Genomic DNA, 19,559 nt, shown 5'->3' on the forward strand with positions numbered 1-19,559 from the left:
TCCCATGGCCCAGGGTCTGCTCTGCAAGCTCAGATGCTCCCACTCTGCTCCAGGCCTGGAGCCCTTCCATTCTTCACCTACACTTGGTCACATCAACCATCATAAGTGACATGATGCTCACATGTGATGTGATGATGTTCATGTGTGACACGATGCTCGCTCAGACTCTGGGCTTCACTCGTTGTTTATGATGACAATGTAAAAACAGATCAATCTGTCCTAGTGTAGAGGTTCAAAAAATGTCCCTGTGTTCCCTTCTCCTTCTTCCCTTTCATGATCTGTCCTCAGGCACTGGGCTGACCTTATGAGCCACTGCTGTGTCCTATGGCCTTGGAGAGGGACCAGTCTGAGCACACCCCTCCATGCCAGGGGCAGAATTGCTCTCTCTTTGTACAGGTGCTGAGCAGCATTCAGTGCTCATGGGTGCCCTGTCTGCCTAGCTGACAGCTGGCATCACCGATAAGAGTTAATCAGCTATAAATAAATAAATAATGACAATAAAACCCAACCAATATCTATTAACAAGGCTATTTGCACTTCCTTTTTTTTTTTTTTTTTTTCCCTAGTGTTCCACTTATCTTACAAAGAGAAAGGGGAAAAACAGCAAGGAAGATAAAAATGTTGGGCAAATCTTGCATGGCTGAGTTATGCTATTGGACCTGAGCATTTCAGTGCTATGGAGCACACATCTGCTTCATGCTCTGGGCTGATAGCAAGCCCAGGCAGCTTTATCACTAGTTTGGTTTCCAGGTAAATATTTTTCAAGTGTAGGAAAGGTCCTTCAAAGCCCTGCACGTGCACATGCACACACGCCATGCACAAATAATCTGTTTCTGCAATATTTATGTCAGGCTGGTCAGAAATGGAGGGGGTATCTAAGAATTGTTGTTAGCAAGCTGCAGGATAAGCAACGGTGTTGTTAAAGACACTGAGTTTCTGTAATCTGGAGTTTATGATTTTGTCATAAATAGAAATAATTGATCACCCATTAGCTAACGTCATAAAGGCACTGTAGGCTCTCAGTAGGCATTTGTTTTGGTTGGTTTATCCTATTAAGTTGGAGCTGCACAGAGGATCTGATGCATTGGTCAAACAAGAAGGTGATGCTGCCAGAGGTGGGGTCAGCTCCATACAACCACCTCCTGCTCTGCTTGGGCTGTGATTCACAGCAATATGGTTGCACACAGCATCTCAAAAGCTTTCTTTCTTTTCCCTGGTTCCCATCTGGCAGGGCACGTTTTTGTGGTTTTTTGGGGGTGACACAATTTCCTCTGTACACCAGAGGAAAGAGGGTTTCTACGAGAAGGCATGGCAATGAAAAGAATCACAGATAAACCAGAACAATGGTGAGACCTTGGGCAGGTTGACAAAGCCATAGGTAATGTCTCAGGACCTTTGCATGACAGCATATGTGACCAACATTCGGGCTCTCCTGTCTATGGCTGTAAATCCCATGTTCACTGACTCTGACCCACCAAAATTCCCTGGGCCTCTCTCCAACTGTTTTGTGACCCTCTGTGGTCCTGTGCTGCTCCGTGAGGATGGGGCTCATGGTAGGATCCTGTGGCCATCTCCAGCTTAACTATTTTCCTGTGCAAAGCCACGCTTCTAAAGGTTGAGTGCAGCTTACTGTGCTTTCACATAAATATCAATGGGATCTTGTCTGTTAAAATCCCATCTATTTGAGCATATAATTTTCCTGGAGTCAGAATCTATTAGTAAAATCTCAGCCCGTGTGACAAGATAACAGAATCCTCAAATTAAATAGGGTTTCCACAATTACAGCTTCCCCCTTTCTTTCCCAGTATTAACACCATAAACGCTTCTGTCAGATGAGATAAGATCTGAATACTACCCTGACAAGGCAAATGTTATCAGAGATCAGTTAATTACACACTGGATTTCAACAGAGGCAAATAAACCCCCTGTGGGTTTGTATGAGAACTGCCTTCCCACCAGCTCCTCCCCAGGCCACCAGGCACGCTTTGCATCGGTCCCTCCTTCCCCACCACGACAGGCCATGGGATTCATGCTTTCTGCCTGCTTTTAGGCCTTTCCTGGTCTGCCCCACAGCAGGTCATGGGCCCTGAAGGTTCAGCAGTTGGCTCAAGAGTTGCTTGGAGGAAAGGTGATGGAATCACAGAATGGTCAGGTTGGAAGGAACCTTAAAGATCACTCAATTCCAGCCCCTGCTGTGGGCAGAAGATAGAACAGTTGCTTTGGTTGGACAGGAGGCTCTGTGGCTCAGCAAAGAGGGATGAGAGCACAAAGAGCAAAGTGAACCCAGTGATGGTTTGATCCCAAGGTGGGACTTGGTGCACTGTCTGAGCTGAGACCCGAAACAAACACTCATTTTTTGCTTTCTAAATTTCACGTGCCTTGCCTAAGATTGCCATCCTGTGGCATGATGATCAGAGAGGCTCCACAAGGGGCTGATTCACCCCATCCCTCATCAGTGACGACTTGCTCTTGATGGTGCCTTTCCCTGTGGTGCTGGTGGAAAGGATCCTGCTCTTTTTGGGCTGTGTTTGGGTGGAAATCCATCTGATCCAACCACAGCATGAAGTGAGAAGCTGCCAGGGCAAGGACACCTCGAGCCCAGCTCTGCTGTGTAGCCTGGGTTTGCCACGGGTTTCAGCAATGCTTAGCTCAGCCTCATATACAAATGCAATGTCTTCTCAGCATGCTGAATTTCACTCTGAGTTTACCTTGGTGCACTCCAGTAACTTTATAAACTTTATAAATCCTGCATAAACTTTATAGACGGCATAAACTTCAGGCACAGTCACTGCCTTCTCCTAAACTCTACAGGATCTGCACCACTTCTTCTGAATTGAATTTCTCCCTCTTCACAACGTCTCACTCCACATTTTCCTCCAGCCCAGGACGGAGGAAACTCAGCCTGCCTTCAGGGAGGAAGACCAATTATTCCTGCTTTTTAAAACCACTTCCTAACGAACTCATATGTTCTTCCATTCTGCGGCTGGCTCTCAGATTGCATGAGATTGTTTTCTCCCCCTTCTTGGGATCTGCAAATAAGGTATTTCCAGTTGAATTCGGGTGGCAGCCTGTGTTGCGTGGGGGTGTTTCTAATGATGCTGCGTGTTAGCACGGTCCTGTATTGCTACAGTGCTGCAGGAAGATGGGACACTGCCACTGCAGCCCCAGAAACATAGGGGGTCACTGCGAAGCTGTCAGCCACAGCTTGTTACCTGAGCGACGGGCAGGAACAAGGACCGAAATCAGAGAGCTGCACAGAAAATCTCACCACATTAAGAACCGTGGTCGGTCCTGCATGCTAACTGCTGTCAATTACTTATTTTTCACACCCTGAGCATTGACATCAGCTGACGGTATGGCTCAAAATCTTGTCGCGCTTTGTTGTTTTCCTCCTTGTTGTTCAAGTCACGCCTGCCTCTATCAGCCCTGTCCTTTTTCCTCTTCTGTTCCTTTCTGTCCTGCAAACGTATGCAGGGTGTTCCTGCGAATGGCAGGGTTTACTCAACCGCTGATAACTCCAATCTAGTCTAACAAAGAAGTAAATGCACAATGACATCTCTTGTGCAAAGAGCTGTCATAAAGTGCGGCTGGCAATCCAAGTGGTATAAATGCTCTTTCGATTAAGTGCCTCATTGAGGTGAGCTGATGATGCTCCATTAGGCTGAGGTGATAGACTTCTAGTTCTCAACACAATTCGTGGGGAAAGGGATCCAGCCTCGTGCAGGCAGCATGGCTCTCGCTGTTCTGCTTGCTCCAGGTTGATCCCATCTGTCACAGCTTTGCTCCTGAGCTACAATCCCCTTTCCTCACAGTGTGTTCCCCCCTTGGATTAGGCTTGCTGAAGTGCAGTGGTCCTGGAGCAGCTTTTGGAGTGCTGGGGATTTGCGTCAAGTCTGTTGATGTGTATTTTTTGCATGACAATAAATGAAGTTCCACACCCCACCTAGACATCATAAATAATACTAACATTTTCAACTTGTAGCAGGAATAGCTTAGAAGCCTCCAGCTTCCACTAGAGGACTGGCTGCCCCTGTGGTTAAGCTTTGGCCCAAGGAGGTCCTCCAGCTCTGCACTAGGATTATCTTATGTACAACCAAGCCTGGCCCAAGCCAAGTAAGAAATTAAAATTCTTACTGTTTACAGGGGAGCCAACTGCATGAGAGTGAGTGAAGGATGGCTGTGCCCTCAGTATTAATTGCTTCAGTTTTACTTGCAGTTGGTGACAGTTATTGTCACGCCTGCTGGGACACGGGAGGAGCTCCATCCATCACCGGCCCGATCGCGGCGTGCTGGGAAAGGCACTGCTGTTGATAGCTCTCTTCCACTCCCTGCACAGAACACTTTCTCTCCCTTATTAAACAGAGGGAAATGGAAGAACAAAATTGGAATATGTAAAATGCTTGTTACTTGCATTTTCCAGCTGGCTGACGTTTCCTGATAGGCTGCTTATGGGGCATCCGTTATTGTTATTCACTGCAGCACTTCAAATAGCTATTATTATTTTTGTTACTTCCCTGTTGAACACAAAGGCATCAACTTTCCCTCTCACCTTGATAAAATAGGATGCAATTGCTTTCATGGTTAACAAGTCCCAAGCAAGTGCCACGGGCTCACCCCGCGTGACAGTTTCTTGGCTGGTGGCTCCAAAGGATACGTGCAAAACCATCGCTTCTGCTTCAGAGTGATGAAATTTACACCGAGGCATTAGAGGCAGCCATAAAAAAAGGCAGCACTTAATTGCAAAGAAAAACACAGGGATGAGAACGTAAAACAGATTTAGGTTTTATTTGCTTGTGAAAGCAGAAGAGGTGGGTGACCATCATTATTTGGCTGTGGAATAACTCAGAGATCCATTCCCTGAGAACCCTGCCCAGAATTTGCACCAAGCCCTCTAAGTACGCGCTCAAACAGGACTTCCATCATGTCAAACTTGTCAAAAGCGGGTAATGCAGATGAAACACTTAAAAAGAATCTCATTTTCAGGACAAGCTGATCACTCTTTCCTTGAAAATAAAGCCCTTGTAAAAGATCTTAATTTAAGCAGCCAAAGATTAAGCTGCCCAGAATGATTGCCTGCATTTGCCGGTGAATTTGCTGGCGCTTAGCACGCAGCACAAGGCTGTTAATGCAGTGTCACTGTGCTCCTAAGATCCATTGGGCTGAGAAGTAGTGGGAGGGGGTGACAAAAATGAGACCACAGGGAAGACTGATGGATGGTGAGGGCTGAATCCCAAGGTGGGACCCAATGCCTCTGGTGAAGTCAAGGAGTAAGCATCACCCTTTCCAGTTTGAAGAAGCTCAGCATACAACTAGAGGAAATAAAGCAGGGTGGAATTAACCCTAGAATCACAGGATCATTAAGACTGGAAAAGACCTATGAGATCATCAAGTCCAAACACCCACCCACCCCCACCGTGCCCACAGTGATCTTATGGATTGCTCTGTGCCTGTACAGGAGGAGCCCAGGCTGAACGGGGCTTTGAGCAGCATGGTCTAGACAAGGTACCCCTGCCTATAGCAGGGGAGTTGGAGCTAACTGATCATAAAGGACCTTTCAAACCAAGCCACTCTACGACTCCATGACTTCAGTCTGCTCTCAGAGGTGTCAGGCTCCCTGCATGACCAAGCTTAGGGGGCAAACTGAGGTTCAGCTGTTTTGGAGAAACATGAGCAATAGCAGAGGTGGAGCTGGCCCAGCTGGAAGGGGACATTGGTTAGAAGGCTACAATGCCACTGCAGCTGAGAGCTGGGGGCAAGCTTGTGTAAAAGCAGCAAACAAAGAGATAAAAGGAATAATCAGAGGAAGAAATCAAGCAAACAGAGCCCATTTCTTTGAGATATTTGAGTTCCAGGTCAACTCCAGTATCAGCATGCAGAAAGAAGCTATATATATATATATATACACACACATATATATATATATACATATATATATATACACACACACACACACGTATGTGTGTGTGTGTGTGTGTGTGTGTGTAGTTGGCTTAAAAAGAAGCATTCTCTTGTTTGACAGCTTCTGCCCAGGTTTTTATGCCATTTTCTTTTCTTTTCCCCGTAGTTACTGAATTATTTTTGTATCTCGACAAATACCATTTGCTTCTGAAATTGGAACCTTGAGGCACAACCTCGGCACCAAAACCTTTGTCAGAGTGGAGCAGGGCTGCCCCCAGGCTGCAGCCTCCCCGCTTCGATCCGCCTGCTGCATCCCAAGCTCTGCAGCTTGTCCTCGCCGGCGAGGGATGCTTTGTGCCACTGATGTGTAAGAGGTAGCACTGAACATGTTGCTAGCTGTCCCCGGAGGATAACTTTTCATTATTGATGTGGAAAGTGGAAAATAAAATAGACTATTACACATTTTATCTTCAGGGAACTTTTTTTTCTTCTCCCCCTCCCCCCTTCTTTCTCCTCCCCTTCAGATATGAAGGCATTTCAATTCAGAGAATCATTCTGAGTACAATGAAGAGAAGTCAATTTTGAGAGCAGCAGGCACAGGTGACTTGCAACATGTCTCTGCCATGCATGCCTTTATTATTCCCTGCCAATCCTTGAGACAGGATGTCTTGTACCTAGAGTGCCACAGCTGTGCTGCTCTTTACAGTCATTAAGCTTGACTTTGAAGTTGTAAGAAATATCTGATTCCTCCAGTTCAAACAGGCCTGGAGGAATGGCACGTAAAGGGAATGAAACAGCACTTCTCGGGTTGAACCACCAGCCGAAGAAAGATCAAAGGACAGTGAGGAAGAAAGTGTAAAACCTGTGTTTATCAGTGTTCCAGCTGCTGTGTCATGTGAGGAGAGCGCATCCTCCAATGCCTGCAGATGGCAGAGCCCGTGGGCAGCTGGGCACAGCTGGTTGGCAGCAGTGTGCGTGTTTGCCAGCTCACTGGCCAAGTGGAAAATGGGCATTTGTAGGTACAAGCCCTTCGATTTTCCACTGGGAAAAGAACACAGGCAGTCAGGGATGGGAGAGTAAATCAGAGCTCACTGATACAGATAAAAGAAAGCTTCCAGATCAATATTTAAGAGTAAGCTAGCAAAGGAAAACTGTGCTCTGTCTCCATCCATCAGCAGTGCACGTGGCTGCTTATCTCGCGCATCTGCTATCTCCTCCCAGGCTTCTCACTTCCCAAATCTACAGCAGCATCTATAGCCCTCTCACCATGTCTGTGTGTTTGAGCCTCACTTCTACAAGGAAGGAACCAGGGATTTGGGCATCCGGCAGTCAGACCACTTCTCACTGCACATGTACAAATGCAATTAGGATAATTGCATTACCCAAATGATAATGAAATCATCTCCATAGCTGGCGGAGCTTACTACAATCCACTGGGGAAAACTGGGTGCTGGGTTATGAGTGAGATGGTACAAGAGGTTCCCTCAGCTTTGCCTGGATGCTGGTACACCTGATTGCACAGCATTGGAGCATCTAACTGCACAGCATTCATCCCCATAGGCTGCAGACAGGTAAGGACTCCAGCTTCCTTGTACACACTGGGAATGCTCCTCTACAGCCTAGATCCTCACTCTGAGGTACAGCAATAATGAGAACGATATTTATTTATTAAAAACGCGTTTATATGTGGTTGGATGGGTGTGAAATTCATCCAGCAAACTTTAGAACTTCACCACAGGGCTGTCAGAGTCCCCTTATATCTGCAGAGAAAGCAGCACTTCCACGGGGTGGATCAGCTCAGCAGCTGTGAGTGCCCAAACCAAACCAGATGGCACTGGGTGTGATGTGTTCACATGTGACCCCTGACATCTACCTTAAAAATACCTGAAGATGAACACCTTTGACATTCACTGAAATAAGAATTAGAGGTATTCCTTTGGGTCTGAGAGACTTAAGTGATGTGACAATAGGTTGCCCCATTCCTGGAGGTACTCTAAGATCCCGTCCAACCCAACCATTCTGTGATTCTATGACATTTGGGCAGCTGGGACTGAGCAGGCAGTTGGGTGCTGCAGGCTACTTGCAGACAGTCCATCCCCCTCTGCCCAGGTTGAACGAGCTGCTCTTTGAAAGCATGTCCTCATACTACTGCCATGGCTTAATTTAGAGGCCTGAGTTTGAGGTGGAAAGTCTTCAATAAGAAATACAACCTATGCATACTCTTGGGCAGCTGGAGGTCACTCCTCATGCTGTCATGCTCTCAGTGACCCCTTTCTACAAGAACTGTGAGCCCTATGCTGAAGCAACAGCAAAGTAAAGCTACGTGATGGTGGTGGTAGAAGGTTCATTTGTGCAGAAATGTACCTTGTGCATTGGTACGGAACTGGGATGTCACTCAGGCAAGCTTTCCCAGGCAGCAAACTTCCACATTTATGTGCAAATGAGGAGACAGTCACACTGAACGAGAGGGAGAGGATGTTAATGAATCTTCTTCTAGGTTTTAAGGAAAACATATTGCCCAATGCTGTGGAAAATTAAAATTTGTTTCTAATATGTATGGTAAATTTAATGCTAAAGACCAAAGATAAATGGGAAGAGAGCTTAATCTGAGCTGACCCCATTTTTGCTGGAATGTCATTTGCTATGGTTTTTGCTCCCTCTTAGAAAGCAAGAGACACACTAATTAGTTCTTGCACTCTGCATGTAAATGATTGCTCCCACATGTTTAAAGTAGGATGTAAAGGAAGCCGAGAAAGTCACAGAGGGAACTGTCCTGTATCCGTTGTGGGTTTGCATGTAATCATAAACTGAAGGGCTGGTGCTGGATGGAAGCCTCATGGCTTGTTGAAGTCACTACTGACAGATGCAGTAGCAATAGAATAAATGGAATCAAGTTTACTTTGGGATAGAAAAGTCTACTTAACCAAAAAGGATCTGAACTGCACAGGGCTTCCCTGGTCTTCAGGTTCCTGGAGTTAGACTCAACTCTCCGCTTCCTAAAGCTTTCCAGAAACAAAGCCTCATTTATGAGAATGGTGCATCTGAAAAGACAGCTTGCAAAAACTCCCTTACAGAGCTTAAGCTGAAAACAGCCTCCTTCTGGCCTTCGTACTTAGTGGAAAAGATTCGGGAATAACATGGTGTGACACAATGGAAGGCACAGCTATGACAGCACAGCAGCAAGATCCTAGGCTACGGCAAGTGAGGATTTGCTTAAGTACAACAGCTGTGGGCACAGAAATAAAAGAAAGAAGCTGCTTACCTTCAGAAAGCCTCAGGTATGCAGGAATCTCCAGCAAGATACACCTCCCTCCACTGCCAACCCTTAAATGAGGCTGGGAAGGGGTGCAGCCTGTCTCTACCCATTCTGGTCACTCAGCTGCATTGCTCACACCTGAGCTCCCCTGGGCTGGCCCTGCCTTCCCACCAGGTGCTCCATCACTGCTGTGACTCAGCCTTTCCACTACACATGGATGAGTAAGTTCCCTAAAAAAGATCAAAGTGGGAACTTTTTCTTCCTTAATACTTCCCAGTAGTGCTCCTGAAAGTGTTTCCTGCACGTAGGGTTTTCAGTCCTTCAAAGAGTCACAAGATGGTTCCCCAAAGCACAGAACTTGCAGAGCTCAGTAAAACACAGAATGCATCCACAGTCTAACTCTGAATGGCATCCCCAGTCCCAACACGTTCTGCTGGCAGTGAGCCTGCCTTCAGGTGGGGAGCTCACCACAACCTCAGCAGCAGCAGCTGATCAAAGTTTAGAGTTCAGGTGGAAGGTCTGACAGCTTGGTGCAGGACCCTTGGTGCCCTGATGTTAGAATTTCATGAGCCTGTACTGTGACAGCTTATAATCAACCTGTCCAATTTTAAACTTGTCAGGAGCTAAGCTATAGGTTTTTAATTTATTATCTTTTTAATCATTTACTTTGAGTAGCGAATGTGCCCTGCTAAAAACAGCCTCCAGGCAACCAGGGAAGTTCTCATGCAGTCAGCCCAAGAGTGATGGGTGGGAATGCTTGTGTAGAAGAAAGAAGTTTAAGTGGCTCATTGGTAACCCTAGGAGGTGCAGACAGAGGACAGCTTGCTTTCTGAGCTGTGTGAGCTAAGGGTGTCACCTGGCTTAGCAGCAACTCCTGGCCCCTGATTACATGGCAAAAGGGAGAGGAAACCTTGAGCACCCCAAGTCTGTAAGTGAGGCTTCTTGGTTAGAAAAAAATTTAGGACTAATTAGAACTGCTTTCTCTCCTCCATACCACTTTTTGGTAGTGACCATGCTTTGAGAAAACTTTTCAGACCATGCTCATGGGTGTTCCCCCATAGTCATCCTACACACTCTTTCAGTAGCTGTGCGTGCTTGCGTGACTCTTCCTCCCTGCAAAGAAACCGAGGTTCAATTCAACAGTGCTTTGGTGCAAACTGTCCTCATGAGGATGGAGACCCTTCACCTGCTGGGGTGAGAGCAGAGCAGAGGGGTTGGGGGATGATGGAAGCAGCCAAGCCCGCGACTGCATCGCTCAGAGCTCCTGGGTGGCATAGGGAGCAGTGCCAGCTCCCCGGGATGCAGATGTGCAAGCGATGATCTGGAACTGTCCCTCATCATTAGAGTACTTTGCATTCCAAACCCAACCTGACAGAAACGTTTTGTTCCGGGGGTTGAGGAGACAATGGGAGAGGACATCTCGGGGCTCGGCGTGTCCGTCCCCATCCTTGGCACGGATTGAGCTCTGTGCAAATGGAAGTGAATAATTCAGCATCTCCTCCTTTTTGGAAGATGTTTGCTGGCTGCAGGAGGCGGAGGCACACAGGATGTGTTGGGACATCGCTTCAAACCACGCAGAGAGCTCAGGAAACCAGCACGACCCCACGGTTTTATACCAGTGTAATTACCTCTTCTGGGCACGCAGGGTATTTTTAGCCTACTTGCCTGAGGAAATTAAGCTCATATGATCATGCAATGAATGTGTGTGCATTTCTGCATGTTTATTCTGACCTTAACAATTTTTGAACCCGTTTCAAGCAGGTTTGATAGGGGAGGAAAGCAGTCTTGGATACAATTAAGTTTTTATACGTACTGTGAAAACAGTGGCCAGGTGGAGGAGAGACTGTAAATGTTCCCCATCAGCATTTCTGGGCTGAATGACAGGCTGCAGCCCAGGCTTCTGCCTTATCAGCCATCAAAGACTCCACACTGGGGCAGAGGATTTAGAAAAACCCATTTGAGCTGCAGGAAAAGATGTGATTGGAGCTCGCAACCAAGCATGAAATGCAGATCTTAAAGAAAGCAGGTTTTGTTATTTCGTGTTCTGATGGGACTGCATATTAACTGCTTATTAGTTGTACCAGCACAAAGGCAAGCGTGGATTACATTAGCAGGTATAAAGTCATCGCTGGTAACACAGTGTGCTCCTCTTCCCCATATAAGTGCATTTCTGTCATTTCTGCACTCAGGGAGTTAATGCTGCTTCCACTCTGGGGCATAAATAGGGCTTAAAAGCCCCGAGTATCTCACACAGAGACTTCAGCTGGGGTGAACCACAACAGCTGTCAGATTTGGTTCTCTGCAGTACTCACAGTGACACAGATTAGGACTGGGGAAGAGTTCTCATGGCAGAACTCTGTAAATCCTCTGCACTGCTCTACTGGGGGACTGTAGGAGCCAGGCTGCTGCTTGCAGCTGGGAAGGGGCTCATCCTGCTCAGCCCAGGGCCAGGCCCACCGCCCCTGCTTCCCATGCCATGACACAGAACATGTTCTTCAAAGGTGCACGGAGCACTCACACAATGTAGTCTCCATTCAGTCCAGCATAATTCACATCAGGGTTTAAGGCTGTTTTGTACATTCTTTGGAAATTCCAGCCTTTGGTTAACTTAGATTCATTTTCCAGAGACTCCCTGAGTGGACAAGACTGCAGAAAGGCCTGGCAGCAGCCACAGTTTGGCAAGTGGGACTCACGGGGACAAATTGCTTCATTGGCCAAGGGAGATTTTGTTCATCCTCCTTTGTGTCGCGGAGCGTGCTGCCAGCTCTGTGCTGGGCAAGGGCCCATGCAGCTGCACGCCATCCCTTCCAGCCACCCCCCTCACATCCAGCTCCAATTAAAGCATCAGCCCCAGCTTGAGATATGGACTGTATGGCTGCCCACCTCCCAGAGCAGCTGGGCAATGGCAAATGATGCTTCATTCTCAACAAGGAAAAGCCAATCTGCTCAGCAAAGCCACCAGTGCCCCGAAAGGGAAAAAGCTGCCATCAAACCCACTGCCTGTGGGGGATGTCACAGAGGGATGCCACAGAGAGATGCTGCAGGCTGCAGCCAGAAACAAGCATCTCCAAAGAAGGGAGCCCCTCCACAGGGTTCCTTTTCCCCAGGCTCACCTCTCCCATATCTGCAAGACAATCGGTGATAGCTTCCCAGCTCTGCTGTTAATTAGCAGCCCTGCAAGGCTCTGTAAGTCTGTGTTAGGACAGCACTGAAAAAACCTAGAAAAAAAGCCTCAGAGCCCATAAATGCATCTCTTCCCATTAGCTTGCCAGCTTAGAGCAGCTGGAATTAAACTGATGCCAACATAACAACTCTGAGATCATTAAAGCTTTCCTGGACAAAAGAACCATATCTCAAGGGTCTGCTTGCCATAAACGAGCTGGGTGAAAACAGCAGGAAATACTGAGATATGATATCCTTGTGAAGAAAGCCCTTCTCCACTGAAGTGTGCTGGGGGGAACAGGGCAGATGGCTGAGCTCATCCTCTGTGGGGCTGTGAGCTAACAGCCTGGCTTTGAGGCTGCCACGTGCAGAGATGGGCTCCATGCTGACAGTTTCCATTGGCTTCTAGAGAAAAAAAAAAAACAAAACAGCTTCTGTAGGTGCAAAGGACTTTGGAAACACTATAGCATCCTGAGTTAGCTGGGGCTTGTGCTGAGATGGTCCCACAGCAAGAGAGAAGTCAGCAGGAGAAGGGAGCAGAAGCCAGGGATGATGGCTGGCTTCTACCAGAGCTCCCAGGTGATCAGTTGGACATCAGTACCATTGCTTTCCAAGCTGAAATCCAGAATATATTTCAGCCTGTTGGGTTGTTGGGTGGTGGGGGCAGGCTCACGGTGCTTAAAGGTTCAGTTGCTTTGAATGAAAGCAGAAGAGATACATCAAAAAGAATGGAGAGGAAGTCCTAGATTTTGACGTCACAGCGAACATGCAATTTATTCTCCCCTCCAGGTGAAATGTTCTGCTCCCATTGAGGTCATTAATCCTTTTTGAAACGTTGTTTGTTTTCTTCAAGAAGGTCAAATTCTAAATGACAAATGCCGTTGTGAAATATAATGCGAAAAATCCATTTTGAAAATCCAGAACAAATGTGAGTTTTGGACCTTGCCCAGTATTTTCATCTGCCAGCGCAGTCGAATCCATCCTGATGTGAATGCAATGAAGAGTTCCCATCCCTAATGCCAGCTTTTGGGAGAGGATTTCTCTAAGCAAATTACAGATTGCTGTCTGCTCCATCTACCAAGCCCTGCTTGAGTACTCCATGCAAAATCTCCTGAAATCAGGAAAAATCTCATTCAAAACCCAACAAATGATGGTCTCGGTCGGCTACAATGACGTTTGTAAGTTGGATGCACAACTCTCACTGGCGATTTAAGTTCACCTACGTCGTCCTTTCCCACTCCTCAGCTTCAAAACCTCTTTTAAGATGGCAAAATCCCCTCTCAAGAGGTGCTGATCCCCATTGTATCAGATCATCCTAGCAGCTGTCTATATGGCAGACTGCCCTGAGCCACCTGGATGTATGGCAGCTCCATACAAGTGCCATCATAGCATGACACCATGCCCAAGCTGCAGAGCACCAGGGCAGTTTCTGACAGCTCAGCCAGATCCCTGGTGCCCAGTGCATGGAGGACCTGCCTGCTTCTTCCATGGCTCCAAAGAGTAAATTAAACGATACGATGAAACATATTACGTTTGCATCTGGCTCAAAGGGAACATAACAGCGTTAGGCAGCCCTGGTGCTCATTAAACGCCTCTGACTGGAAGGATGTAATGAACCAGTTTTATTACAATAGTAATTTCTTCCTATCACATTTGGTGGTTATATATTCACGGGGGATGTGGGGAAGGGAGGAGGATCAGCACAGACCCGTGCATTAAGATATATTACTGTGGAGAAGCTGACACCAGAGCGTGTGGCTGACAGACAGCAGAGAGCTGAGGCGGAGAGCAGAATATCCCCAAGTCCATTATAACACCGTCCAACTGACCTTTACAGAAAATATGTAAGAACAATAAAAATGGGCCTTTGTGGCTCTGGGTGCAGCTCGGAGGTGGTTTCACAGCCCATCTCCCAGCAGCTGCTCTGTGCCATGGCGTGGGATGCTGTGGGTGAGGTAGAGGAGCTCACAGCTCTCTGAGTCCCTCATAACCACAGCAAGTTTTCTAAATTTGTGCAAAGAGATAATCTGTGATTCATAACCATTTAAATAAATGGCTAATCAATTTCTAGGGGTTGCTATAGAGTCCAATAAATCAAACCCAGGCTGATTATAGCCATGGCTTATAGCCATCTCATAATACCTTCCACTGATGTGCTTATAATAATCTGTAACATCCGCTACTGCTGTCGGTAACTCATTTAAAACACCAGTTACTACTTTTTTAACTTACTAAAAGCACAGAGAGAGTAAATATTCCTCAATATCTGTAAGCCACGTGACCTTTCCTGGTTGCAAACTTAGGGCTAAATCGATGCCCATCAGAGGCAAGGAAGGATTCCTTACCTATGATGGTAAGGAAGTTGATGAAGGTAAGGAAGGTGAAGGTGAGGAAGGTGATGGTAAGGAAGATGACGTTTTGCAGCTTTTTTTTTGCAGAGAACAGCCCTTTCCCAAGGGAGACATAAGAGCTCAGCATCAGGTCCATCTCTTAGAAGACCCACACCTGAATTTCAGCTTTCAAAGCCTACAGAACAGCAGAGGAATTAAAAACCTGTGAGCCTGGATGCTTTCAGATCCCACAGCCACCACGTATTGCTTTTTTGCTCTGCCAATACACATACTTTTTTCTTTCTGCTTTGACTCACACAAGTCTTTGGAAGAAGCCCCATTGGCTTAAATATAGCCCAGCACCTGTAGATGTCTGGGAAGAGAGGTGTAGTGATTTCTGCAAAACTCAAACCCATAAAAGCTGACACGCAGCCCCTCACACTCACTAAAATCCATCTCCTGGTGGATTTATTAGTCTTAAGCAACAGCAGTTGGTCTGAAAAGAAAATGTATTTAACCTTTCTTTTTAATTGTCGCACTGTTAACCTGTCAGTTCTACATGGAGCTGTTAATAATTCCGCTTTAAACGTCTCAAAAGGAACTTTCATGTTTAAATATTAAACACTAAAACTTGGGCACGGTTAGAAAAGAATTTTGGCAGTAATGTGGCTCAGCCCAAAGCCTGCTGGTGTGCCTTGGAATCGTCACGCTGTGTTAAACAGGGCCAGAGCAGGGGCAGGCTCAAAGCCAGAGCCCAGGGTCAAATCTGCAGGGTGAGTAACAGGGACTGAGCTTTGGGAAGGAGCAGGTCAGACCATTGGAACCGACCTTTATCTGCACCCAAAGGAAAGATGCATGCTAAGGGGGAGAATTAATCTGGCTTGGCTAACTACACTTGAACTAGCTGCAGTGAAAGAGAAATGAAAACACAAAGAATTTGGTTCTGGAGGAGGTTTTAGCTTGGAATCAGCTCCAAGTGCTTCTTTGCAAACACGTGTCCTGCATTAAAAACCATATTGCTTTTGTTTTCACTGCAACTTTCATCTAAACTTGATATGGCTTTTTTTTTTTTTTTTTTTTCCCCATTTTTCCCAAATATGCTTTGAGATCTAACCTGAATCATCCCAATGTGTTCCTGTGCCATCTGCCCAGAGAGCAGGGAACACCAGCCTGGGGGGGCAGGAGCCATCCCTGGGGGGCGTCAAACACAGAGATGTGGCACCTGTGGAAATGTGTCAGTGAGCACCAACACCTCCCTAAGCAATATGTTCCAATTCCTGGCCTCTCTTTCAGAGAAGAAATTTTTTCCTAATAGCCAGCCTGAGCCTGAGCATCCATGTGCTTGCATCCATGGACCACTCTATCAAGGAACTTTCTCTTCTAGCAGACAAGCCCTGCTTGGCTCACACACCTGGCACTTCTCCATCTGTCCCCTTCAGTAAAGGTATTTGAGTTGCACAGCCTTGGTGACATCGCTGCCAGATCTCTGACAAGAAAATGGCAGTTTGGTGTGTCCTCCACCACATCATCCCTGTGGAGCCCAAGGACAAAACTTCAGAAGCCTGGCCAGGACAAGCAGGAGAGAGCTGATAACCCCATCCCTTCCACAGCTTGAGCTTTCAGTGACCTGGGATGCCACGGGGCAAATTGCACAGTGCTGCTTAAGGTGCCATAATTTAGAACCTCTCAGCTTTGCTAAGGCTCCCTGAGCACCACGTGCACCCTGTCTGCTGATGCATAAAGTAACCTAAATAAGTGTAATTTATGCACCAATGAAAAGGTGCAAGTTAAAATACCTCCCAGCCTAAAATAGCCTCTAAGTGAGAAGAGGGAGAGTAAGGGGCATCTTAGCTTCATGCCCCATGGAGCACCAGCTCTGAATTTGGCCCTGGGCCTCAAAGCTTTTAAAAACAGAGTAATTTTAATTTGGAGGAGGTCACACGTGCTCTTGTGCACATCTCCCTTGCTTTATTTGAGTCCTGGCCCACGCGTGGAGACCAAGAGCAAGCTGAGGGCTGGCAGAGCTTCATGCTGGTGCTTGGCAAGCTGATTTTCCACCTCTTGTTGCTATCCTGCCTGTGTGCATCTCTGCAAAGCAGAGATAGAACAGGGCCATTCGCCTTGGTAGCAACAAAGCAGCAGCCACTCCACATGTCAGCAGCTCAGTACGTTCCATATGACCGTCTTTTATCACACTGATGCTCTCTTTAAGCACAGGGCAAGTTGTTTTCCACCCGTGCAGCTGTCTCAGGACCACATGGATTTACTGCTAGCAATGCTTTGTGCTGACCCGAATATTTCCAAAATTTGTGTCACCCTGCCCTGCATACACTTAGTGCTTAATTGTCACCCCAGGCACTGCTAATATCCATACCCTGTGACCTGTCTGCAACCCGGGCCACTCAGTGCTGCTGTGACGTGTGCTGGCACAGTGAGCATCACTGCTGATGCCTGGCTGTGACATTATGAGCCTGTGACATGTGCACCAACCTCGGGGTAAGTGAGCTGATGTAGAATGTAACGAATAAATATCCTCAGGTTTGAGGAGGGGATGCTGTCAAAGGCTTTCTAAAAATAGTTGGTAGATGGCTTTGTATGAGGCTTATTCTTGCCTGGGACGGGCAAGACTCTAAAGTGTTAAATCTACACATTCCTACCTGGGTGCATCCCTGTGCCCCAGGACCATGCTCCCCAAACACAGCACTGCATGTGCCCAGCAGAGCATCGCTGTACCCTGGTGCCTGGGGACAGCTGGCAGGGTCCAGGACAGGAGCACAAACCCCAGTTGGTTGCTTTGCCTTGGTTGGCTGTGTCACCAGCACAAATCCATCTCGGACCCTCTGGGTGCCCCAGGTAACCCCATCCCCTCCTCTTCCAACCTCAGGCTCCAGGTGAGGGGTTCCCTCTGCAGCCTCCTGCGTGAGAGCTCACATGGATCTGTGAGCACATGCAAAGGAAAGCCTTGAGAGCTACAACTCACCCAAATCGTCACGATTCCATTTATTTTTACATTAAATGTTTTTGCTTTATGTAAGGAATAAAAGAACTGTAACAACCACAATGAAATAAGAAAGCGAATGCCCAGAGGTAACTACAGTATAAAATCATATTCATCATATCATAATATTTTACATTTGCTTGTTGTTTTATGTGGATTACAACCCCCTCAATACACGATCCAACAGCAGCAGGAGAGGAAGGGCAGCAGGAAGGAGTTCCTGGCTCGTAGGGCACGAGCTGAGGGCACTGTCCCATTCAGGGCCTGCCAGTGCCATCCTGCAGGGCTGCTGGGTGGGCTTTCAGCAACCTGGTCCCAAGGGAGGTGTCCCTGCCTATAGCAGGATGGTTGGAACTGGATGATCCTAAGGGTCTCTACCAACCCAAACCTTTCTACACGATTCTATTAAGGGACAGAGAGTCCCCAGGCCACGTGGGATGGGGACATTAGTCATTTCCTGAAAGGCTTCAGACCAAGATTAAATGCCTTCCTGGAACTGCCTTCTAATAATATGTGCTTGATGAGGTGCAGAGGAGAGTTTGAATTGCACCCACCAGCCTCTCACACTGGACCTCAGCAGTTGCTGACTTCCAAGCACCTCCCAAAGGCATCTTCTTCCAAAAGAACTGCTAACCCCCTAACTTGGGTGAGGGCATGGGATTCGTTTGTGAGCTGTTTTTTTTTTCCCTTTGTTTGTTTGCTTCTGGCAAAGAAGGGAATAACTGAAGCAGATCTTGGTCCTCAATCCTGAGCTGTGACAGCGCCTGTGGAGGCAGTTTGGTGTTTGCAGGACAGTGCATTCACTTGAAGTTCAAGACAGCAGCTTCTGCTGATGGCAGGCTGTGTGTCTTTTCCTGCATAAAATCCAACATGACATTTACTACTCTTCTTACAATGCTTTTAAATATCTTTCCAGATGCTTCCAAAGAACAATTTTAAATTATCCATATGCCATTTGTCACACGTGATGTACAGACAGTGCACTATTTCTGCCTTCTTAAGGCATGGCAGAAGAATGCTTTGTGGATTTTGTTCGTTTGAAATGAGTCTGCATGGCAAAAAAATCTGCTGCATGCGATGCCACTGTGCCATTTCTACAGTGAGAGCTTTTGCCATGGCAGTTTGCAAACATGGTGCATGCATTAATTAATCATCAGGGCCTTCCTGCTGTGCAAGCATGCATGTAAAACTGCAACATGAACTGCAACCCAGAATGGGATAAGTAATCTTCCAGTCCCATCCAGTGAGGTCTCAAGAGACTTAAACATGGATATGTGGATTGGCAGGATGTTGTGGGCTGCTCCTCCTCCTCATCTCACAAACGCACACTTGTCAGAGAGAATGACAATGCTTCCTTCCCCTTCCCTCCCAATTCCCCTTTCCTTTCCTTTTTCCTTTCCTTTCCTTTCCTTTCCTTTCCTTTCCTTTCCTTTCCTTTCCTTTCCTTTCCTTTCCTTTCCTTTCCTTTCCTTTCCTTTCCTTTCCTTTCCTTTCCTTTCCTTTCCTTTCCTTTCCTTTCCTTCCTTCCTTCCCTTCCTTCCCTTCCCTTCCCTTCCCTTCCCTTCCCTTCCCTTCCCTTCCCTTCCCTTCCTTCCCTTCCCTTCCCTTCCCTTCCCTTCCCTCCTTCCCTTCCCTTCCCTTCCCTTCCCTTCCCTTCCTTCCCTTCCCTTCCCTTCCCTTCCCTTCCCTTCCCTTCCCTTCCCTTCCCTTCCCTTCCCTTCCCTTCCCTTCCCTTCCCTTCCCTTCCCTTCCCTTCCTTCTTCCCTTCCCTTCCCTTCCCTTCCGCTTTTCTCTTCTTTCCATTTCCCATCTCTCAATTCACATCTCTCTACCTGTTTGCTTTGTATAGCTCTGCATCACTTTACCATGTCAGCCCACCACTTTCCCAAGCCCTCCCGCTCCCAATCAAACTACT

At 47.1% G+C, this 19,559-nt stretch overlaps 1 protein-coding gene and 1 long non-coding RNA gene across 9 annotated transcripts in view; one reads left to right on the top strand and one right to left on the bottom strand.

The window, feature by feature from the left end:
* LOC104914304 (uncharacterized) overlaps positions 1-19,559 on the bottom strand; it is a 187,812-nt gene that overhangs the window by 17,818 nt on the left and 150,435 nt on the right. The gene's annotated exons all lie outside the window — the stretch shown is intronic.
* LOC104914305 (uncharacterized) lies at positions 2,853-6,347 on the top strand. Its single transcript, XR_795951.4, has 3 exons — positions 2,853-3,040; positions 3,983-4,113; positions 6,065-6,347. It is a non-coding gene; the product is annotated as an uncharacterized LOC104914305 (long non-coding RNA).

This window comes from Meleagris gallopavo, chromosome 25 (genome assembly GCF_905368555.1).
Source record: "Meleagris gallopavo chromosome 25, MGAL_WU_HG_1.1, whole genome shotgun sequence".
In the NCBI taxonomy this organism is placed as follows: Eukaryota; Metazoa; Chordata; class Aves; order Galliformes; family Phasianidae; genus Meleagris; species Meleagris gallopavo.